Raw genomic sequence first — 22,922 nt, forward strand, 5'->3', positions numbered from 1 at the left:
GACTGTCGGTAAACATTTTTATAATCTCTAATTGCTCTGGTTTTCTCGTTGTGATCATTTCGCGAAACATACGTAGGAATAAATAATGTGTTGTCCGGCTCTGCTTGGAACTTTCACTCTTGGAATTTCACGGACAAACTACTCTGCAATATAAAACGCCTCTTTCGTACCGTCTGTCTACGTAATTTGTTGAGGTCTCCCTAATGCTATCACGCTCACTGGAGGATCCCGTGACGGAACACGACACCCTTATGTGCCTCTTCTATTAACACAGCTCAGCAAAGTTCCTGACTGATGAGCGTTACTCAAGAATCCGTCTTACAAGTATTTTTTAAGCTACTGCTTTCGTGGATGAATTACATTTCATTAATATTCTTCCAATGAATCTCTGCCTAACACCTGATTTTCCTAAATTTGTTTTACTGTTTACTGTTGTCTTACTGTTGTCATTATTTCTAGTGGTTTATCGCCAGTTACGTAATCGAACAGTAATGGGCCTCTTCTCGTTGGCAGGACCGTGAACTGAACACGGATTCTTCACGTAACAATGACATTTGCTGATGATTTGCGACAGAGTAGGCGGTTACCCATTTCAGAGACTCATCATTTTATTCTAAATATCAGTACTGTTTATAAACATTTCATGAGTGCTGTTTATAGCCTAGCAATAAAGTATTACTACCCGTAATTCTTACATAACGTTTTAAATGTTTCCCGCAGTTATTTTATTGAGTTATCAAAACGTGTACTTTCATAACTACCTGCTACTGATTATTATTTCAGTTATGATTCTAGTTTTAATGCAAACATTTTTGCAATTTCTAATAAGCGACAGGGAAGACCTTTATTAGAATGTCATGTTGTTGTCGATAAGAGTAGTAGTTACATGTTATATCTACACATAATCCTGATTTAGGCTTTCCGTAGTTTACCTAAATTACTTCAGGCAAATGCCTAGGATGGTTCGCACTAGATGGACACAGGTGATTACCTCTCCCATTCCTGTCATGTATATAAGTAAATAAATATCCGTAGATATTAATTGGGTTGTTTAACACTATTAATAGAATATAAATCCGCTTCAGTTGCCAGTAAGTTACTTATTACATCGGTGTTTCGAAGCCTGACGCTCCATCTTCAGATACCACCAAGCAATTGCATAAACATACATGTGTGGCAGCCGGGGCAGTCAGTCGCGGGCGACCACGTCCACGCCAGACAAGTGCTTGGGAACCTAGGACCAGCAACAGGAGCGCCCGTCTCGACAGCCGGCAATGCAGTCCTTCGAAACCTGTCGTGTAATAAACAAGGAACTTCGAGCAACTGGAGGGAATTTTTATTCTACTAATATGCTCATCAGCTGTGGATGTTCGCCTGATAACTTAAAAAAAAGAAAAAACATTGTTACACGACAACTCAAATAAACTGATAAAAGTGATCCATGGATAAATAATACCACAGCAACAGCATCATCTACTACTACTACTTCTACTACTACACTACTACATGTGTTACAGGACCAGCTGAGGAGACTGCAGGAATATTTGTTGATTACAGAAAGCAAAATGGTTCAAATGGCTCTGAGCACTATGGGACTTAACATCTGAGGTCATCAGTCCCCTAGAACTTGGAACTCCTTAAACCTAACTAAACTAAGGACATCACACACATCCATGCCCGAGGCAGCACCTGCGACCATAGGAGTCGCGCGATTCCGGACTGAAGCTTTCTCACCGCGGCCGGCTTACAGAGAGCAATACTGATTTCTGCATATAATAAAAACGTACGTAATGTCGTTCGGTTCACCAAACAGGCGGTCTTTGAAACTTTCTTCATTCAAACAATCATACTACAAAAATATTACTTTCTATTTTGGCCGATGCCAATGGAGAGATCCATTCAGTACCTGAAAATAATAATATCATCTAAAAAAACAAAATCAGAAGTGGTAAGTACAAGTAACGTTATCTCAACGTCTGTGTCATCTCATTGCAGTTGAACTTATGCAAATAGAGGAGAATGTGGAATAGGAGATTTGGCTCACTGATGAAGCAGTCTCTCTTCCAAAGAATGCGAACATTTTACGTTAGCCAAACCGAAGCTTATGAATATTAATTGAGATAATAACTGTAATCAGTCACTTTTATTAATCTTTCCGCTACACGCTTCGGTGGATTATACTTCCATGGTCATGTGGATTAATATCGATGTTTTGTTAATTTAAATAAATCCACCTGAAAATGGAGGCATTATCTGCCGAAACGCGTAGAAGAGAGATTAATATAAGTAAGCTATTACGCTTATTTATTCATTTCAATTCAGCCTTTTTTTCTATTTCCACAACGTCAACTAAATCTCAAATGTGCTGCTGGTGAAACGCGAAAATGATGGTTTTCTACTAAAGTAGTTCCTTTAAAAAAATAAAACAGCAGTAAGTCTCCATCGCGCCTACTCTAGTCATTTTAAGTTAACAGAGCTATAACCAGTATGTAATTTTTTCGTCCTTTGATGGCAGTACATATTTTACAGATATTTCTGTCGACTGGCAATTGACTTGTGACGTTCGCCGCCGGTACTACGCTTTTTGCAAAAAATAAATAGGTGAGATAAATGAGGTAGGTTGTTGCTGTCATGCCAGTATCAAAGTACTTGTAGTTCCAAACAACCATCGTCTCATGATGATAGCTTTCCACAAGAAAACATGAGTTGTCTGTAGTTTCCAATTTCAATTATTCGCGTATTATTTTTTACAAGCAGACATGAAAAATCAGCTTAGTATTTGTTGAAACATATACGGAAAGTCGTCAAGTATCACCTCCAGACTTCTCAACTTAACAGACAAATAAGCGTCAATTTGGTCCAGGTGGACAATCAAATATTGCTTACTTTTGTATCTTGAGAAGATTCTATACAGGTGTCCCAGGAGAAATGGGCAATATTCAGGGATATGAGTGTAACGATCATTCGAAGAATAAAAGTCTTGTAAACTTGGGCTGTACAATGCATACTTGTTCACTAGGAGAAATGTGTTTCACAGTAGCGAAGATGAATGAGTGTTCAAAGTACTTATGTATGCATTGTAGATACACGTTTACAAGACTTTTATTCTTCAAACTATCGTTCGAGTCCTATCCTTGGATACTGACCATTCCTCCTGGGACACCTTGTACAAGAAGGTCTAGGGGCACGTGAGTAATACCAACATTTGTCGGAAGCAGTCTACAGGAACAAGAGTGAAAAAACTCAGTGGTAAGCGTAACTATTAACCCGCTAGCACTGTTATTTATCTCCTAGCTCCGAACATTCTCACCTACTTGTCTACAGTACGTACATACAATAATCTGCCACATTCCTATTAAAATTGGTAATGTCATAACATTTATAGATTTTTGACACAATAATCATAACTTTTACATATGCATCTTGCCTTCCTTCCAGTTTAGTGATTCTAGGTACAGTCCCATTCGGAAATAATAAGCTAACTGACTGTCGGTTTTTTTCACTTGCACTTCTCTGCGCAAGAATCATCTACAGGCAAAACAGCGACGCAAGAGGACTCCCGTGGCATCACGCATTCCAAAGTCGCTTGCTGACCGTTTCTTTTGATGCTGACGGATGCGCTGAAGCAGGTCCAGCGAGCAAATACAGAGATCTAAACGCAGGTGCCGGCTTTTCCAGCTCGTTCAATTCTCAGGACGCTGTAAGCAAAAGATGCGCTACAAGTCAATCATTTTTCTGTCGTATTCTCGGTGAAACATTATTGGCCAATTTTAACAATAATTTCACCCTTGACTGTATTTTCATGCTGGGAAATCCACTTTAATTTTTGAAGGAAGCCATGTTCATTAGACTTTCACGCACTGAGGTCGAGATTTTTACCTTTCTTAATCACACTTATTTGCATATTTTTAACTCTATTGATTATGCCAGTGTTATTACACAACCCACCAAGCTTACGTTTTGTCATTATCACTAATATCATTTTATTGGGAATGCTTGTGTGCGTATCTTCCTGGAATGTGGAGTAGTTGCATTCTGAGCCTGGAATGTGGAGTTTTTGCAACAAATGGTTTACACGGGGAGGATAAACCATGTTTAAATTTATAAATGTCTGTCACTTTAAAACATTTGAAATCACCCACAATTACTGTGTATGTTTATTATTTAGCTACGCACTTCATGCAGTACGGAATAATCGTTAGTCTTCTTGTGTATTAAAATTTTAAGAACAATAATGTTAATGTAGCTAAAACAATATTTTTATTGCACGAATATCTGGGAATAAGATCGTTAGTTGAAGTTGCCAGGTTTTAGTACAGTGCAAAATGCTCTTGCATGTGTGATCACATATATGGGGGGTTACACTGACGCTATTGTTACATTTAGGTATGGCAGTATGTGATATACATGAGTTTAAGAACTATGGTTCAAATTACATTGCTTTGTCTACCTTAAATGCAGGATCTGCGAGTTCTCTCTGTTTTAATCATTTTTATCTAACAGTATAATTTTCAAAAACAGATCGATCCGTTACGTCAGAACATTTCTAAAAGAAAAAGTGAGTTTAGCGCTTGCCTTTGAAAAGTTATCCCGAACATATAGACTAGCCACAAGTAGAGTTAAAAGAGTATGGTAATAGTGTTTCCCGACGATTATAGGTATTTCAGTAAACGGCTAAATTGAAAACTTTTAATTAAGATTCATTTAAATATATATTCAGTTTCTGGAGGGTTGTTTGAAATGAAATGTCAAGTTCCAATCGATGCACTTAAGTAAAAAACAGGTGCCGAGCAGTCAGAACTCTGAATCATACGAAACAGCGGTTTACATCTGGTTACACAAGATGTAACAAAAAGGCATGGCCAAAATTTTAGGAAACATTCCCCACACGTCGAGGAAGAAAATACGTTACATGGTCCGGAAACGCTTTTTTCCATGTTTGAGCTCATTTGCTACTTCTCTTCACTATTAAATTAATCATGCAAAACACACAGGAAAAAGAACGTGTCGGCACAGTATCAAACACTTCCCTTAAAAAAAGTGTTCAAAATGCCCTCTATTAGCAGAGATAAATGCATCAACGCGCCGTTGCATTGAATCCCTGTTGCGCTGATATATCGCTGGAGAATTGTGTACTGTTTCACAGATTTCCACAGCACGGACACAAAGACGCTTATACATCTCATACTGGGATTCCGTTCACAAGAGCTTTCAAATGTCCACCACAAATAAAAGTCGCATCTCAACATTACCTTCTTTCACTGAAACAACAAACACGATGTTTGATTACACAATAAATCACATAAAACTAAAGACTGTCAATTCGACTGAATACCTAGAAATTACAATTATGAACAATTTCAGATGGAAAGATAACGCAGATTGCGTTGTGGGGAAGGCAAACCAAAGATTCTGTTTTATTGGCAGAAAACTTATAAGATGCAATATGTCTACTAAAGAGACTGCATACACTACGCTTGTTCGTCCTCTGCTAGAGTACTGCTGTGCTTGACAGCTTGTCAGAGGACACTGACAAAGTTCAAAGAAGAGCGGTTAGTTTTGAACTATCGCGAAACTGGGAAGAGAGTGTCATGGATATCATACGCGAGCAATCATTACAATAAAGACTTTTTTCGTTGCGGTGAGATCTTTTTATGCAATTTCAATCATCAATTTTCACCTCTGAATATGAAAATATTTTGTTGTCGGCAAACTACATAGGGAGAAATGATCGTTATAATAAAATAAGAGAAATCAGAGCTGTTAGAGAAGGGAACGGTAGAGAAATAGTCTACATGTGGTTCGAAGAACCCTCTGCCAGGCACTTACGGGGGAATTTCAGAGTAACGATGTAGCTGCAGGTGTGAAGATAAGAAGCACCACTTACTGTACATTACAATGAAACGAAACCATGAAGGTATTTTGAACATTTCAAGCAAGAAAACGGTGTATGTAATGCCAGTACTTGTGTATCTTTGTGTTTTTCCATAATTGATGTGGATATGTAGAGAAGTAAAATATGAGGTCTAGCATGGATACAAAGCGTTTCCGGACCCATGTCCATACAACATATTTTATTCCTCTATGTGTGAGGAATGTTTCCCGAAAGGTTGGCTACAACTTTTGTTACATCCGTAGTAGAAGTATTTAAAAAGTGCTGGAGATGCATACTCATGATAATGCATCAGCATGGTGTCTATATACTGGTATTCGAGATGAAATGCATTCGTTGGTGGTTCCCTGACTACGGGGACTCGAAATTCGAATGTTTTCTTGTTCCGTTTTTTGACTAACTTCGTCAGACGAGAGCAGTACAAAGCGAAAAATTTTCCATTTCTTCTAAACGAGACATTGGTCAAAACATAAATAAAGTAGAAGCAATTATTTAATCGGCAGAACATAGCTCCGCGAAAAGCTCAGAAATAGTCCAAAAATACGGCGACCATTATTTCAAAATTGTTTGAATCCATCTATTAACAGCAGACGCAACAAGTTCACACAGGCGATGAAGCTCGACTGGAATTTTGCCAATGTGTAAGTGCTAATCTCCGAATAATTCCATTTATGCTGTTCCACGGGGAAGTTACAAAGGCGTCAAAACGACCATAATTCGCACAGAACGAGGGATATCCACATATTATTGTGGTTTTTGTGGTGGCACAATTTCAATATTTCTACTCTTTGAATTGTGGTTCGACAACGGTTAATTGGCAATATTGTCTTACTGAGTCGTTACGTCAGATATAAAGAGGCTCTGCGAATAAAGTTTTGGTGGTACTAAAAGTCGTTGCCTTGGTTAGAAGACAGGGAAAGACATTTCAACAAACTTCGTGCACAAAAAGTTCTATCCGTCAAGTACCACATCTCCTAGTTCAAACTGCCTACGTGATCAGCGGATTGGCCTTATAGACCACGTTCACTAGGAACAAAGATCGGCGTATTTTACTTCGTTACAGTTTTTTTTCTGTAGGGGTGGATCAAAAGGGAAGACTTCATGAAATAAGCAAACACAAGAGACGATTTAATCGCTCAGTGTATCTTTTTGCAAAAACTGCCATGCAGAGGAATACGTAATAACAACCAGGGAACCAAAAATGTCTATTTACGACGAATGGAGCATTTTCAAAGGTGTGAATAGGATTGTAGTAATTTATGCATGGGTTTTTGCACCGCTAAGTTGTCTTGATAAGTCATTTGCGCGCTGTTGATCTTTTCTGTGGGCCCTCTTTTATACAAAACATTCAAATAGTTTCAGCGCAGCACCCACTACAACTAAATATTTTAACCACGTTTTTATCAACTTCTCTCCCCGAAACTATCTATCCTATATACACGTGAAGTAAATATCAGTCGACATGAGTCACCCTGTATCCTAAAAAGAAGAAAACGTAGCCAGAAAGGAAATTAGCTTTCCTCTACTGTAGTGACCTGTGCTTCGCTACATGGTATTGGGAAATATATCGATTTGCTACTCCCATTAATAATATATGTAGAAGTAGCATTGAGGTTAAGGTGAGCTGAATTAGCGTATGTTCAATGGAAGCATTATTGAGGAACTACGAATCTTATATTGTTTCCTACTGACATGAATGAAGAAAAGTTGACCTAAGTCCCACTGTGGAATTGTCGGCGATGACCTAGCCGACGACGTAGCTAAGGCTTTGCAAATAGGTGAGGGCTGATACGACAAAAATCCAGCAACTCGATTCCGCTACGGCATGAAGACGCATTTCGGGAGAAAATGAGACGTCTATATAAAACTGTAATACCATATTAGTGGCACACTATACGCTCGCATTGTACTTACTCTTCCAAGTGTCTCGCGGTACGAAGGCACAAATTGGAGCTTAAGTTTCAGATTGACGCCTGCTTGGTGGCAGAGATTTAAAAGGAATTAGAAAAAATACATAAAACTGTAGAAACAACTAATAAAAAACGTTTAAGAAAGTTGTGAAATTAACTTATGCCCATTCCAGAAGTGTCTAGGCTTTTCTAGTAAAAACATCAATGGTGTATGAATACTTTCATGTGAACTTTTCATAGAATTTACGTAAGTACTGCCTGTAGTGCTCTATTTTGTTTCCTTCTCGGATGGGACACGTGCTAATTTCAGTTCCTTATTCGTTGTTCTCTTCCTTTCTTCCGGTACTATTTCATCTGTTCACCGGTACTCTTTCATCTGTTCACTATGTTCTTCCTGTCTTATGACCGCATCATAACAGTTTTTTTCTCTCTTCTACTTTGGGCTGCTCCCATATTCAGTACTTTTTTCCTAAACACTCCTCTGTCAGTTGCTTCTTCAACGTTTGTGTTTTTTTTCTAAATATTTTTTCCAATTCATGTATGCAACTTGTTGACTCTTTTTCCACAAATATTTGATGATCTTTTGGTTAATCGACTGTCATGCATTTGACACAAATCTACAAAAAATACTAATCTTCCTTCTCTCTTTACTTCTGATATGTTTTCGATGTTTCGATAAATTTTGTCATTACTATGTAATTTCTAACATTGCATGGTTTTTCGTGGAACTAACTTTTTCCTACTGACTCGACTTTCTAGTATTACTGATTTATTTAAATTTTAGTTTAATGTTAGACTTTCAGTTGCATGTAGACTTTCAGGCTTCCTCGCTGTACTGTAATCCGTTATTTTTGCATTCTTGGGCAGCCATTTTCTGTAAATGTCTTTAGTTATAATCAATGCCCTTCAAATTTTACGTACCTTTCCACCTATAGCAGCTTTTTCCATACGATTGTTCTGGTGTATCTCCCTAAGATATTTAAGTCTTTTACCTTTTCAATTTGGTCAATATATGTTTCAGAAATTTGTGTTACACACACATTGTCAGAAAGTATAGCAAAGTCATCTGCGAATGCAACACAATCCATTCCATTATTTTTGTTTCCTCTTCTCAACGTTATTGGTGAAATCTTATATTCATTCAGTTTTTCAAACATATCTTTACTCTTGTTTCTAGGACACAATGAGAAAGAAATAGTGATAGGCCATCACATTGCCTACACCTGTGTTTATTTCGAAGGGCTCAAATACTTCTCCCATAAACTTCATTATAGATACTGAGTCTATAAATGTTTCAGGAACTTGATTTTATAATTTGGATTTACATCAGATTCTCAGATTATTTTATCTACAGTTTGTCTATCAACGGAATCAGAGACCTTTTTGAAATCAACAAACATTATTACAATATATTTCGAATTCAGTACTCTGTGGCGACTGACTGATGACACATTAAATATTTGTTGAGAACATGGTCTGCCCTTCCTATAAACACCTTGATATTCACCCACATCACTGTTCAGTGTTGTTTCTAACCTGTTTAGAAACAGCTAGCAAAGAAACTCCTCTGTAGTTGTTAACGTGTTGTTTATAGCTTTTTTATGTAGTAGATGTAGCATCGCTACCTTCTATTTTCCTAGAATTTTTATGTTTCCCAGAGTATATAAAAGATTAATTTATGCTTTTTTGAATTTTCGTCGAGACCATTTCAAAAGGTCCGTTGTAAAATATTATTCTCCGTCAGCTCTATTGTTTTTTTTTAATGTTTTCATTAGTTCCTCAATTTCGGAAGTAAATATTCTTCTAGATTTTCGTAAGTGTTTCACAATTCCTGTTTATCTTTTTATATAAATTGTAGACAGAATATGATGTAACTTCAGATTCATATTGTGTCGCTATATGTATTAGAGACCAAATCCGAAGGCAAAATAATAACAAAAAAATATTGTTATCACATTTCCATCATAATGCGATCTTTACTTAAGATGGCAGGAGAGTACGTCATCTATAGGCGAATGGTGTAAACTTCATTTTAATTGTTTGTATGTTATGATTGTGAGGTGAAGAAACGGTATGTGATCCGCATTTTCTAGATGGTGAGGAGAGGCTGAGAAAGGGGGGCGAGAGGGCAGGAAACGACCTGAAATCCCACTGAACGTGAAAGACGTCTGAGACCAACGGTCGTTAATTCAGCTAGCGATAGTTGCACTATGAGTTAAGCTAAGGCAACGGGTACTCAAGAGAAAATGTACCGTCTTGTAAAGTCATCAGATGACCAAAACCAATTGCGAAATGATTTAGATGACATGTCTGTATGGTGCGAAAAGTGGCAATTGACCCTGAATAAAGAGAAGTGTGAAGTTATTCACATGAGTACTAATAGAAATCCACTTAATTTCGATTACGCGATAAGTCACACATATCTGAAGGCTGTAAATTCAACTAAAAACTTCGGAATTATAATTATAATTTGTGACTAGAGCAAACCAAAGACTGCGATTCACAGGCTGAATACTTAGAAGGTGCAACAGGTCTACTAAAGAGACTGCTTACATCACTCTTGTCTGCCCTATTCTGGAGTATTGCTGTGCAGTCTGGGATCCACATGAAGTGGAATTGACGGATGACATTGAAAAAGTACAAAGAAGGGCTGCTCGTTTTGTATTATCGCGAAATAGGCGGGAGAGTGCCACATACATGGTACGTGAATTGGAGGGGCGATCATTAAAACAAAGGCGTTTTTCGTTGCGACGGGATCTTTTCATGAATTTTCAGTCACCAGTTTTCTCCTCCGATTGCGAAAACATTCAGTTGGCACTCACCTACATAGGGAGGAAAGATCATCACGATAAAATAATAGAAATCAGAGCTCGCACAGAAAAATTTAAGTGCTCGTTTTTTTTCTGCGCGTCGTTCGAGCGTGGAACGGTAGACAGCTTGAAGATGGCTCATTGAACCCTCTACAGGCACTGCCGGCCTCGGTGGCCTTGCGGTTCTAGGCGCTTCAGTCCGGATCCGTGGGACTGCTACGGTCGCAGGTTCGAATCGTGCCTCGGGCATGAATGTGTGTGATGTTCTTAGGTTGGTTAGGTTTAAGTAGTTCCAAGTTTTAGGGGACTGATGACCTAAGATGTTAAGTCCCATAGTGCTCAGAGCCATTTGAACCATTTTGACAGGCACTTTAATGTGAATAGCAGAGTAATCATGTATAAGTAGATTAGATGTAGACGCTTCGCCCAACGACTCACCGTGCTTTTGTTCACTGCCAGGTCTCCGTAGACATTCTGCAGCCGCTACGCATTTCTGCGATGCTCAGATTTTCTGGGAAAAGACCTCAATGATTTCTCTCTTCCGCTGCAGACGCCACTTTCATGGTTACATATAGCTATAGGCGCTGAAGCGGGACTATTCCAAGATGTCCCACAAGAAATTCCGCATTTTTGTCAACCGAAATTTGAGCAGAAAATAATTTGTTGCATTTATTATTGAAAATGCCATGCAAATACTATTGTGGAACATCAATATGGTATATTTAAATTTTTAATACGTTTTACGTTTCTGCAAGGACCGACGGAACATTCCATAAATTGGACTGCTATTTTTGTTAAAATATCACAAGGGTTTGCTAGGGTAGGTAACGGCTGCTCTGCTGGAGGTGGCGAGCACTCCACGTGGCACGCTGCGCTGCGATGGTCTGCAGCCGAGAGACGAGACGAGAGCAGAGCGGAGTGAGGTCGCAGTCGGCCGCCGGTGAACCGCTGTGTAAGCCCCGGGGCGTGGGCGCGGATTATCCCTGACGTCAGCTGGCGGCGCTTCTTCTGAAGGGGCCGGCCGGCCGACCCGCCGCGTCCGTCTCCTGCGGTTTCACACCACACGTGTGCCGACCGCGCAGCCACCACACAGGCCCGTCTTTACCGTATCCAACTGTACTGCAGCTGGGTGTTGCGACAGTTCCTTTTGGTGGGATTTTCTGTACAGTGGGTTAAGAAACGCCACGATTGCATCGCGCATTGCTGAAGAATGAACTGCTGACATCAGTCAATATGCAGGCATCCACGTTTATTTTGGTAAAAACTTTCTAAAGCCAAGAGCGCGCAAATATTTCTCTATTTTCGACAGCCGGTTTCGACAGACTTTGCTGGCATCTTCATGTCTTCTGTAACATAGAACATAGACATGCAATATACCGGGCGTATCGCCCGATTTAATAAAAAGCGTAACTATTATGTTATTTGAGATACGTGCGTGAACAACGTACTCTTGGAAAGAGCAAACTCTCGAGTTTTCAATGGTTCCCGCTAGGTATCAGCAGTGTACGCCCACTTCAGTCCTACTAAAAATGGTGTCGAGACAAGAGAAAAGATGCTCGTTTTGCACAGCTCGGCACTCATTCTATCTACTTGATAACACATTCACACTAATAATGACTGTTATTCATAGCAAAAACGTTAACGCTGAATGCTTTAAAGCCAAAGTGCCATCATCTGCTAATATTCGTAAAACTTTAGGAGTAGAACGTACTCGTCGAAAATGCCGCGACCTGATCAGTATAGCACGACGCCTTGTAGACTTGAATTTGTTACTTCGTTGATTCTATCTACGCAGGGTGTCCCCTGTTTTGCAGCCAGCTCCCTCCTACATTTAAAATAAATTTCTTGCTACCCGCACAGGCTCCTCAAACAGTGAAACGGAATAATGCGTTAAGAAGCCGTAAGTAAGCACAAACAGCCACCTAAATGCAAAATCTCTTTACTTACGGCGTCTCTGCTGACTCGTAAAATCACGAAAAAAAAGTAATTGCTTGGGGTGGATAGATGACAAAGTCGTCTCTGGGAGGGAAGGGTTGTTGAGGGGAATTAATATAAACTTGGCTCACTTAAAAAAGGAACGTTTCGTCCTACCGCGTTTAATCCTCATGCATAAATTCACAAAACGGATTAAGCGTGAAAGTTCCCTCGCGACCCTCAATGGACCGCGCCGTGACGTGGCGGGTAAACAATAGGAGACGATGCGAGTCGCACAAGGTTGAGCTCCGTGTTTCATTCTCTAGGGAACAATCTGTCTGTCGGGGTAAGACAGCATCTGTGGTAAGACAATAGAAATATAGCTCAGAACTGCTTGTCTCAAATTTCGATCCCTCCGTCCTGATGTAGACTTTACAGTTTTCTTAAGCTTATAAAATCTGTGATGATTCCATTAGATGGCTGTAAGCTAAAAGAGGCGATCAGAAAGTTTTTATCCGAAAATCGAACAGTCTAGAATCGATATCCCAGTCAGACAAAATCATCGTGAGCAAAACACTCCACCGATGCATCAGGTTGATGGTACCCGTTTGGTAAAACAACTTGTCCTGCTGCGTGAAGAAGTCCGTAGTTGCCTGCTGCACAAACTAGTCCAACGTGAATCGTCGACCCTTCAAGGCCTTTTCTAAGGAACTGAAGGAGTGATAGTAGCATGAGAAGAGGTCAGAACTATAGGGCGGGCCCTGGTTTGTCTTCCACTTGAGTCTCCAAGTTGAGGGCTGGCCTCCAAGATCGACCGGCGTCTAGTTTCGAATCGCGACCAGCGTGAAACTTGCGCACCCCTTAACAACGGTCGTTTTCGACACAGATGCTGCTCCGTAAACAGTCTTCAATCTCCTGTATTTGTTCATCGGTATCCAGGAAAAGAAAAACAGCAGGTCAGTCCTGTTTCGACACCTTCAGTAATAACTCGTCATAGTTCACGTTTCCGCATTTTCCGCAAGCAAGCCGGAAACCTTCGAATGCCACAATAATCCCTTGCCTACATGTCAGTACTTATATGCCCACATCACAGACGCGCTATGTCGCATATACAGGGTGGTCCACTGATCGTGACCCGTCAAAATATATCACGAAATAAGCGTCAAACGAAAAAACTACAAAGAACGAAACTTGTCTAGCTTGAAGGGCGAAACCAGATAGCGCTATGGTTGACCCGCTAGATAGCGCTGCCATAGGTCAAACGGATATCAACTGCGTTCACTATCAATGGACCACCCTGTATATTGTGAAAAACAATGGTTCTATAACGCTCTCTTGGGGTACGGCCGAGGTAACTCCTAAATCTATAGGTTCCTCTCCGTTGAGAATGCCAATATGTATTTTTTTTTTTTTTGTTAGAAACTCTTACAATTCATTCTGTTATACCGTACCCTCGTATACTGCTCATTAGACTGCAGTATAGCGCAGGTCGTCCAAAGATGAGAGACACACCATCAACTTGGGCGTCGATATCTGCTGCTTTCTGGGTCTCGTGGATGAACAGAGCGAACTGGTTAATTTTCCTTACGACCCTTCTTTTCGGAACCGATGCTGATTCTTGCAGAAAAAGAAATGAGCGGATGGCATCGTTGTTCGGGAGACTCCTATTCGAGAAAGTTCGGTTGCCAAGGGCAAGTCTTATTTCATTCGACGCCACATTTGGCGACTTGCGGGTCGGCGATGAGGATGAAATGATGATGAGGACAACACAACACCCACTCCCACTCCCCGAACGGAGAAAATCTCGAACCTGGCCGGGAATCGAACGCGGGCCAGTTTGCTTGGGAGGCGAGCACATTACGACCCAGCTAAGCAGCCGGACATTACTACAGAGATTTTCGGTCTCTGGAGGTGTCATAATACGCAGGCATAGAACATGTTCCAAAATTCGGCCACATTCGACAGCAGAGATAAAAGTCTATATTTATGGGCATCTTCTCGATGATCCTTCTTGAAAACGTAAATGACCTGCGCTTTTTCCAACCACTAGGAACGTTTCGCTGCTCCGGTGACCTGTGGCATACTGCTGGTAGAAGAGGAGCGAGCTCTTCCACATACTGTAAGCAAATCGTAATGGTATCCCATCAGGTCCAGTGGCCTTTCTTGTTGGAGGGATTCGGTTGCTATTTTATGCCACGTTCGTTTAATTCGATAGCTGTCATTCTAACGTGTATGCTACGATTTATCACAGAGCATAAAAAAAGTATAAGTGATAAATAATGTGTACGTAAAAAGCGCTTTTCCTCAAACACCTTAGGTAAGAGATATCTTCTTTGAACGTTAAGAACCAAGCAAGGTGGCGCAAAGGTTACAACTCTGGATTCGCTATAGGGAAAGGCAGGGTTCAAATCCCCGGTAGGCCATCTAGATTTAGATTTTTGGTGGTTTCTGTAAATCGATGGAGGCGTGTTCAACTGTACTTTGTAGAGTTACTGTGCAACGTATTCAAGTACGTATAGTTGTGTACAAAGTTAAACTCACTTTTTTTTAAATGTAGGTTAACTGTACTTTACTACAACTTTTTTGTCAGTTTTTAAACAGATCCTTTGACGATGACGAAGTCAAAACTAGTTATAACCTAATTTATACGACTTGAGGATGAAATATGCAACAAGGTATTTCATTTTTTTTGGCATCAATCTTATCTATATTTAATTTTATTGCTTTTATACCACAGATCTGTTGGAGGACTTAGTCCTACACACACTGTAAGGGATAAGTAAAATAAGGTTTGTTGACGATCATGGAAAAGTGATTTATTTAGGTCTCAAAATATGCACTAATGGAAAAAAATCAAAACATCAACAAATTAGTTTACCCACATAAACGAAAGTTAGTTGGTGTGTTTCTACATCAGAAAGATGTCTATTCAAATTTCGCGACAGTCACCTACGAGTGGCGGTAATAGCATCACTATGAGCATGAAACTCAGGTTTGCTTTAAATACACGCTGTAACGGTCGCGAGTGTTAGCTACCTTTGAGATTCGACTTGGTGAGTTGAAGTTAGCCAGTAACGCCTTTAAGGTGACAAAGACGCCATGATCAACACCACACTTCGTTTCAGCGAATTTGTGTAATATGGTTACGACAAGCTGGATGTACCCTCTGCGAACGTAGCCACTGCTGCACCACTGGCCACGATAATGAATAAGACAGCAAGAAGATCGGGGTCGGGACGACCACATGGCACTGCCGACAGGGAAGACCATCGTGTTCGGCGTATGGCTGTGCCGAATCGCACTGTATCTGTAGCAACAAGTTGAGTAGCAGTTGGTGCGCTACAACCAACTGTTACAAATCGGTTACCTCAAGGACAGCTCCGAGCCAGACGCACTGTAGCGTGCATTCCACTGACCACAAATCACCACCATTTTGCTACTTCATAGGCGTCACATGAAGGCTCATTGGAGGGCAGGGTGGAGGGCCTCAGTGACAGCGACCGCTGTGTGGTGGTTAGGAGGGGGCCAGCCAACCTAGCTGCGTGCTAGACACACTACACCTAGACGCAGAGTTATGGTCTGGGGTGCGACAGCGGTAGCACTCTCGAAGTTGTCCCAAGCATTCTGACTGCAAAATTGTGCGTCAGTCTGGTGATTCGACCTCTTGTGCTTCCGCTTATGGGACAACATTGGAGGGGTGTTTTCCAAAAGGATAATCGACCACAATGTGATTTTCACTCTGCAGCGGAGTGTGCGCTGAAACTTCCTGACAGATTAAAACTGTGTGCCGGACCGAGACTCCAACTAGGGAGCTTTGCCTTTCGCGGGCCAGTGCTCTACCAACTGAGCTACCCAAGCACGACTCACGCTCAGTCCTCACAGCCTTACTTCTGCCAGTACCTCGTCTCCTACCTTCCAAACTTGGAGAAGCTCTCCTGCGAACCTTGCAGAACTAGCACTCCTGAAAGAAAGGATATTGCGGAGACATGGCTTAGCCACAGTCTGGGGGATGTTTCCAGGATGAGATTTTCACTCTGCAGCGGAGTGTGCGCTGATATGAAAGGTCCCGAGGATTGAGGATTCAGGATTCAGGATAATCGACTCCAACAGACCGCTGTATTGTAACCCAAAATGCTGTATAGAGTGTTGACAGGTTGCCTTGGCCTGCTCGATCACCATATCTGTCTCCAATCGAACACATATGGGACATCTTCGGGCGAGAACTCCAGCATCATCCACAAACAGCATTAACCAACCCTATGTTGACCGACCAAATGCAAGAGATAAGGAACGTATGGAACTCCATCCCACATACTGCCATCCGACACCTGTACAACACAATGCATGCAAGTTTGCATACTTGTAATCATCATACTGGTAGTTTCATCGTTATTAATCTTCCAGCAGTTGGCATTTGTAACGGCTTATTTCGCGCTTGTATTAATCTGTGATCTTGAAATGTCAGTCCGTTAAATATGTTATCTAGACAAACCAATTCCCGCCGGCTGGGGTGGCGGTGCGGTTCTAGGCGCTTCAGTCTCCAACCGCGCGCCCGCTGCGGTCGCAGGTTCGAATCGTGACTCGGCCACGGATGTGTGTGATGTCCTTAGTTTAGGTAGGTTAAAGTAGTTCTTGGTCCTAGGGGACTGATGACCTCAGAAGTTAAGTCCCATAGTGCTCAGAGCCCTTTATTTAAACCCATCCCTGAAAATTACTCTATATTAATTATTTTTTTTGCTTTTGCCCTCTTTTCGGTCAGTGTATTTCGCATAGTAAACAAACTTACAGCTGGCGGTTCCAGTTCTTATCCCGTCAAGAAAATTTTACACAAGGACTGGTGGTTACCGTCTGCACGTCAGCACTTTGATTCTCCACACTGGGCAAATACCGATCAGGAAAATTTCTTCCGGTGAAAAATTTGCAGCAGCGACCTCCGCGTGTACCAGCAACAGAGTATCATGCTTTCGTAACCTCCAGAAGAAGCTTTGGAGTGATTTCAACGATTTAAATTGTACCATAAATTAACAATAACGTAAACACCAGAATAAATTCGCCGTAAAAAAAAGATCACAAGTACAGAGAGAAAGATTTCAGGATTACTGGAGGAAGGTGCAGGAGAAACTGTGCGACGATGCAGAGCCGCTTATCCCTTTTAATTCCCTTTATCGAGACGATCACAGCCCGAAAATTCCAAACTCAATCGCGACGGACAGCCGAGCTGCTTACGTATGCATGCGTACGGATCATGATCTATAATTAAAGACAGAAAACTATAAAAGCAAAGTACACGTATCAGCCGAAATCTATTTATGAATAATCATGCTGGAGATGTAATTCGTCGCATTTAATTGGAAGCGTCGGCGTCCCGGCCTTTCGCCTCGGCGCCGTGTTATTATAAAAGATAATTATCTGCGCTACATCTCTGTTGGGACGTCGTAATGAAAGCCGGTTATCCCTGTTAAATTATAATAATTTATTTGATCAGGCGGTAATGCCGGCGGATCGGAGGCGAGCTGTAACTCGTTATCCGCGCCGCGCGAGTGCTGCATACCGAACAGCCTCACCTCGGCTCACAGAATGGTACGGGGGCGTCGCCCTGGAGGAAGCTACCGAAGACGAAACTCCAAGTCTTGGAGAAGGGCATCGAGGCCTGTAATGCAGGCTAAGTGCGGTGGCGCTCGGCACGTAAGTGTAGCTGACACATATCCCACTGGAAGAAACAAAACACGTGGAAGAATCCATTGGAAACACAGACGGAATCCTTCACTCTACAGCAGGGAGTCCAATGTTTTTAGAACTTTAAAAGATTAAAATTCGTGCCTAAGCGGTATTTGTGACCACAGTTATTGCCTGTTGCGGCCAACGCGATTTCGAGCCAAGCTATTCAGAAGACACTGGCCTTGTACCTCACTCTTTCAGTATAGTATTGTCTTCGTCTTACTTTCCAAAATTGTCGGAAACTCTTATGCGTGCATTCCCACTAACACTCCTGGCTTTTCATCTCCCGGGAATTTTTGTTATAGCTTCTGCATCTGCATCTTCATGAATATTCTGCTACTTACATTTACATTTACGATCATATAGATAATATAGTGGGTAGAGCAAATCAAACACTGCTATTCATTGGCAGAAAACTTAGAACGTGCAACAGGTCTACCAAAGAGACTGCTTGCACTACGCTTGTCCACCCTATTCTGGAGTACTGCTGTGCTGTGTGGGATCCGCATCAGGTGGGACTGACGGATGACATCGAAGAAGTACAAACAGGGGCAGCTCGTTTCGTTTTATCGCGAAATAGGGGAGATAGTGTCACAGACATGAAACGTGAATTGGAGTTGCAATTATTAAAAGAAAGGTGTTTTTCGTTGCGAAAGGGTCTTCTCATGAAATTTCAATCACCAGCTTTCCCCTCCGATTGCGAAAACATTCTGTTGGCACCCACCTACATAGGGAGAAATGATCACGATAAAATGAGAGAAATAAGGGCTCGCACGGAAAAATTTAAGTGCTCGTTTTTCCCCCGCGCCGTTCGAGAGTGGAACGGTAGAAAGACAGCATAAAGGTGGTTCATTGAACCCTCTTCCAGGGACTTTGTTGTGAATAGCAGAGTAATCAGGTAGATGTAGATTCACTCTCGAAAAGCAGGTGAGAAAAACGTACACCTAAATCTTTGTGTGCCAGCTCTGATTTCTCATATTTTCTTACGAAGGCTGTTTCTCGGTATGTTGGTGGGAGGCAACAGAATATTTTGATATTCGGGAGAGATTTCGTTGAACGAAAAAGCTTGCTTATTTAATTTAAAGAGATCCGCTTCAGTTGTACTAATGCTTTGTTCAGACGACGACCAGTTTCAGGGTGTTAAAATCCCATATTCAGGTGCGTACGTTTATTGTACTTGGTAATGCATAACATGTGGTTGGGCCAGCCAGTGCAAGGGCTCCAGATTCCTACATCTTAGATGGAGACTGTTCGCCGCGGAGTGGGCGCGCGGTTTGAGGCGCCAGGTCACGAATCGCGCGGCCCCTCCCGTCGGAGGTTCGAGTCCTCCCTCGGGCATGGGTGAGTGTGTGTGTTGTCCCTAGTGTAAGTTAGTTTAAGTAGTGTGTAAGTCTAGGGACCGATTACCTCAGCCGTTTGGTTCCTTCGGAATTTACACACATTTGAACATTTGAGACTGTCCGACGTCGGGCAGCAGCACGGAATGAACGCCAAACACAACCGCCCGACACCTTGTTATGCATTACCAACTACGTAATTTTATACACCTGAAGATGGGATTTTAAAGTTCCAAAACCCGTCGTGGTTTGAATAACTCGTTAGTACAACTGAAATTAATTAACCATGCCTCTTAGTTGTGGATGAGCTACAGACTAGATCTTGTGTGAAAAAGCCTTCGTTTTAATGATTGCCTCTCCAATTCGCGTATCGTATCCGTGATAGTCTTTCCCGTATTTCGCTATAGTGCCTAAATCAGCTGACATTCTTCGAACTTTTTCGACGTTCTCCTTCAGTCCTATCTGGTATGAATCCCATAACGCACAGCACTACTCCAGAAGAGAACGGACAACCGTAATGTAGGGAGTTTCTTCCGGAAATTCTCATTTACACACCCTGAGAATAACTCTTAACTTTCGTGTACCCTATACGGAAGTTTGTGAGCTTAGCAACATGCTTCTGATTTCATACGAAACCTACTGTTGTACGGGACTGAAAATCCAAGAACTGAGCTCTAGAATATGTCCGACTAGTGTGATGTTTAGACTTTCCTTAGTATGTACTCCGGAATATCCCCAAATTTTACAAAAAGTCTTCTATTCGCCTTCCTTCTTACCTATACTTCGCGTCCATCCCATTCCATATTGCTTTGTAATACTACCTCTAAATATTCAAATGAAGTGACGATCTGCAGCTGTTTACTACTCTTTGTTGAGTGTTTTACTTCCCATCTTCACACACTAGACGCCGTGACTGAAGTGGTCTGATAGCAGTGGGAGAACGCGGCACTATGTGTGTGGTTGACTGCAACTGTACTTTTGACACAAGTTTGCTTATCGACATAGCTGTGGTCAAACACAAGGTCCAGCTGATTATAGATATACTGCCGGATTGTCAGTACATTTCACGGTTTGCACTAAAGCCACCTGACGGCGTTTCAGCTTGATGTCAAAAAGTTCACTGCACCTTTACAAAACTTCCTTTTAGTTTGCTACAAATCTAACAAATGATATTTCAGTGTACACCAGGAGTTTCTGTGGACCAACAAGTTAGCAACAAAATGGTTCAAATGGCTCTGAGCAGTATGGGACTCAACATCTTAGGTCATAAGTCCCCTAGAACTTAGAACTACTTAAACCTAACTAATCTAAGGACATCACACACACCCATGCCCGAGGCAGGATTCGAACCTGCGACCGTAGCAGCCCCGCGGTTCCGGACTGCAGCGCCAGAACCGCACGGCCACCGCGGCCGGCAAGTTAGCAACAACTTGCTCAATTTATGCAGCTCTTTCCCTTGAATAAATCGTCCAGTTTTCCTGAAACTGTCATCATACGTTTGTCTGTACATGTACTTCACATCTACCGATTTTCGTCCCACTCGGACAATTCCTACGTTGTATGTATTTTTCCTTTTTGTCTTAGAGCGTATTTTATTTAACCCTGAGTTGTCAGATACCATAATTTTCGTATCACAGTTTCTTCAAAAAGATGTTGTTAGCCGTTCTGCAGTCCATTACCCACTATTGCGATCACGACCTGGCTTGCTGTACGTAAGCTGAAACTAAACACAGTTTGTTGCAGAGCAAATAGAACAGTGACTTATCAATCAATCACACCCGCATTTCGATGTCTGGAAATGATTCTTACAGATCTTGTATTATGGCAAGCTGAACTGGAACTTTTGAAACAGGGTAGAAGTTATGAAGTGGACCCCCAAACATTTTGCGTAGTTTACGTGCGATGTATATACAAAGCACGCTTCAAAATATTCGTCGGATACTTTTCCATAATCCAACTATGTTTTTCTGAATTTACCCAGAAAATTTAGTTTTTATAACAAAAAGGACAAAGACGGCGCGAACGTAGACATCGGTTTACGCTACAAACTTTAATTTCGTATTTAGATTTGTTGGTAGCACTAATGCAGTCAAACCTCTCTCTCTCTATATCACACACACACAAGCGCGCGCAAACAAACGCGCGAACAGTGAGAAGGAAAGACGAACATACCCAGAAAACGCTACCAACGTAAGAAGATTTGAATACGACTTAATAAGTTTAACAGATTCAATTTTCTTCAAAAGGTACAATGATGAACGCGAAACCAGGAATATGTTTTAGATTGCAATCGGCTTGTCTTGGATCCACCTTTCCACATTTTACGTAGAATATTCCAGTGGAATGTTGTGATAAATGTTTCAACAAGGCTATAGCCCCTTCCTTGTGCCGTAACAGTAAAAAACGAATTGTCTGTCTGTTTCATAGAACCTTGCTGTTGATAATAATCCATTAATATTAAACATAACGTAAGGAACTGGAACGGTTTTATGTGTTTGTCAAAGCAACTGAGAATGCGACAGTTAAAATGCGCATACATGTCTCAACGCAATCAGATTCAAATAAATTCACCCCGTAGCCCAGAAGCTACAATAAAAAAGAGCTTTAAGAATCTATGATTTGATGTTATTTTTACCTACACTTGTGCCACGTTTCATTTGGGTCTATAAACGCTTCATATTGAATTCCCTGCAACTACCGGGAAGAGTTGAACGTAATCTTTTTCTGAGTGTAAATCTACATCATACTGTGAAATATCTGTCACAAGATAAATAACAGCGCCGTTTCGCTCACGGTTGCAGTTATTTTCTTATGAATCCATGTGTATGCTGGTGAGTGATAGTCATTAAACCGCATGATCCCCACTACACTCAGCGTATCTTAATGATTAATGACGCTGACTGCGGAAATCTAAGCACCTACATCACCATGTCGTTTGCGTGTTTTTGCTTTGTCCCGGAAAAAAGTAATGGTTTCTTCATTATCACAACAGGAAACGAACGAATGACATACAAGTAAATCACAGAGTTGACAATGAAGCTTCATCTACATCATTGTTATACATACGAAACAATTAACGAAATTACTCGTAAAATACAATATGCAAGTCTGTTATGTATGGTGCAGAGTTGGTCATGTACGGGGTATATCAATATAGGGTGAGTCAGGAGCAAAGGTACACGCTTTGATGGGTGATAGTATTAGTGATTCTGAACAAAAAACTTGTTTCCGAGACAGACTACATTTAATATCTTTTTTGTGCCTTGTTCTTCAATAACCACAAATTCACACCCTCCACGTGTTGAAGTACAAAATTAAGCTACATTAAATTCCCTGCAAA

The 22,922-nt window shown here is 41.2% G+C and overlaps 1 protein-coding gene across 3 annotated transcripts in view; it reads right to left on the reverse strand.

The window, feature by feature from the left end:
- LOC126279690 (ras guanine nucleotide exchange factor P) overlaps positions 1 to 22,922 on the reverse strand; it is a 564,449-nt gene that overhangs the window by 370,015 nt on the left and 171,512 nt on the right. The gene's annotated exons all lie outside the window — the stretch shown is intronic.

This window comes from Schistocerca gregaria, chromosome 1 (assembly GCF_023897955.1).
Source record: "Schistocerca gregaria isolate iqSchGreg1 chromosome 1, iqSchGreg1.2, whole genome shotgun sequence".
NCBI lineage: Eukaryota > Metazoa > Arthropoda > Insecta > Orthoptera > Acrididae > Schistocerca > Schistocerca gregaria.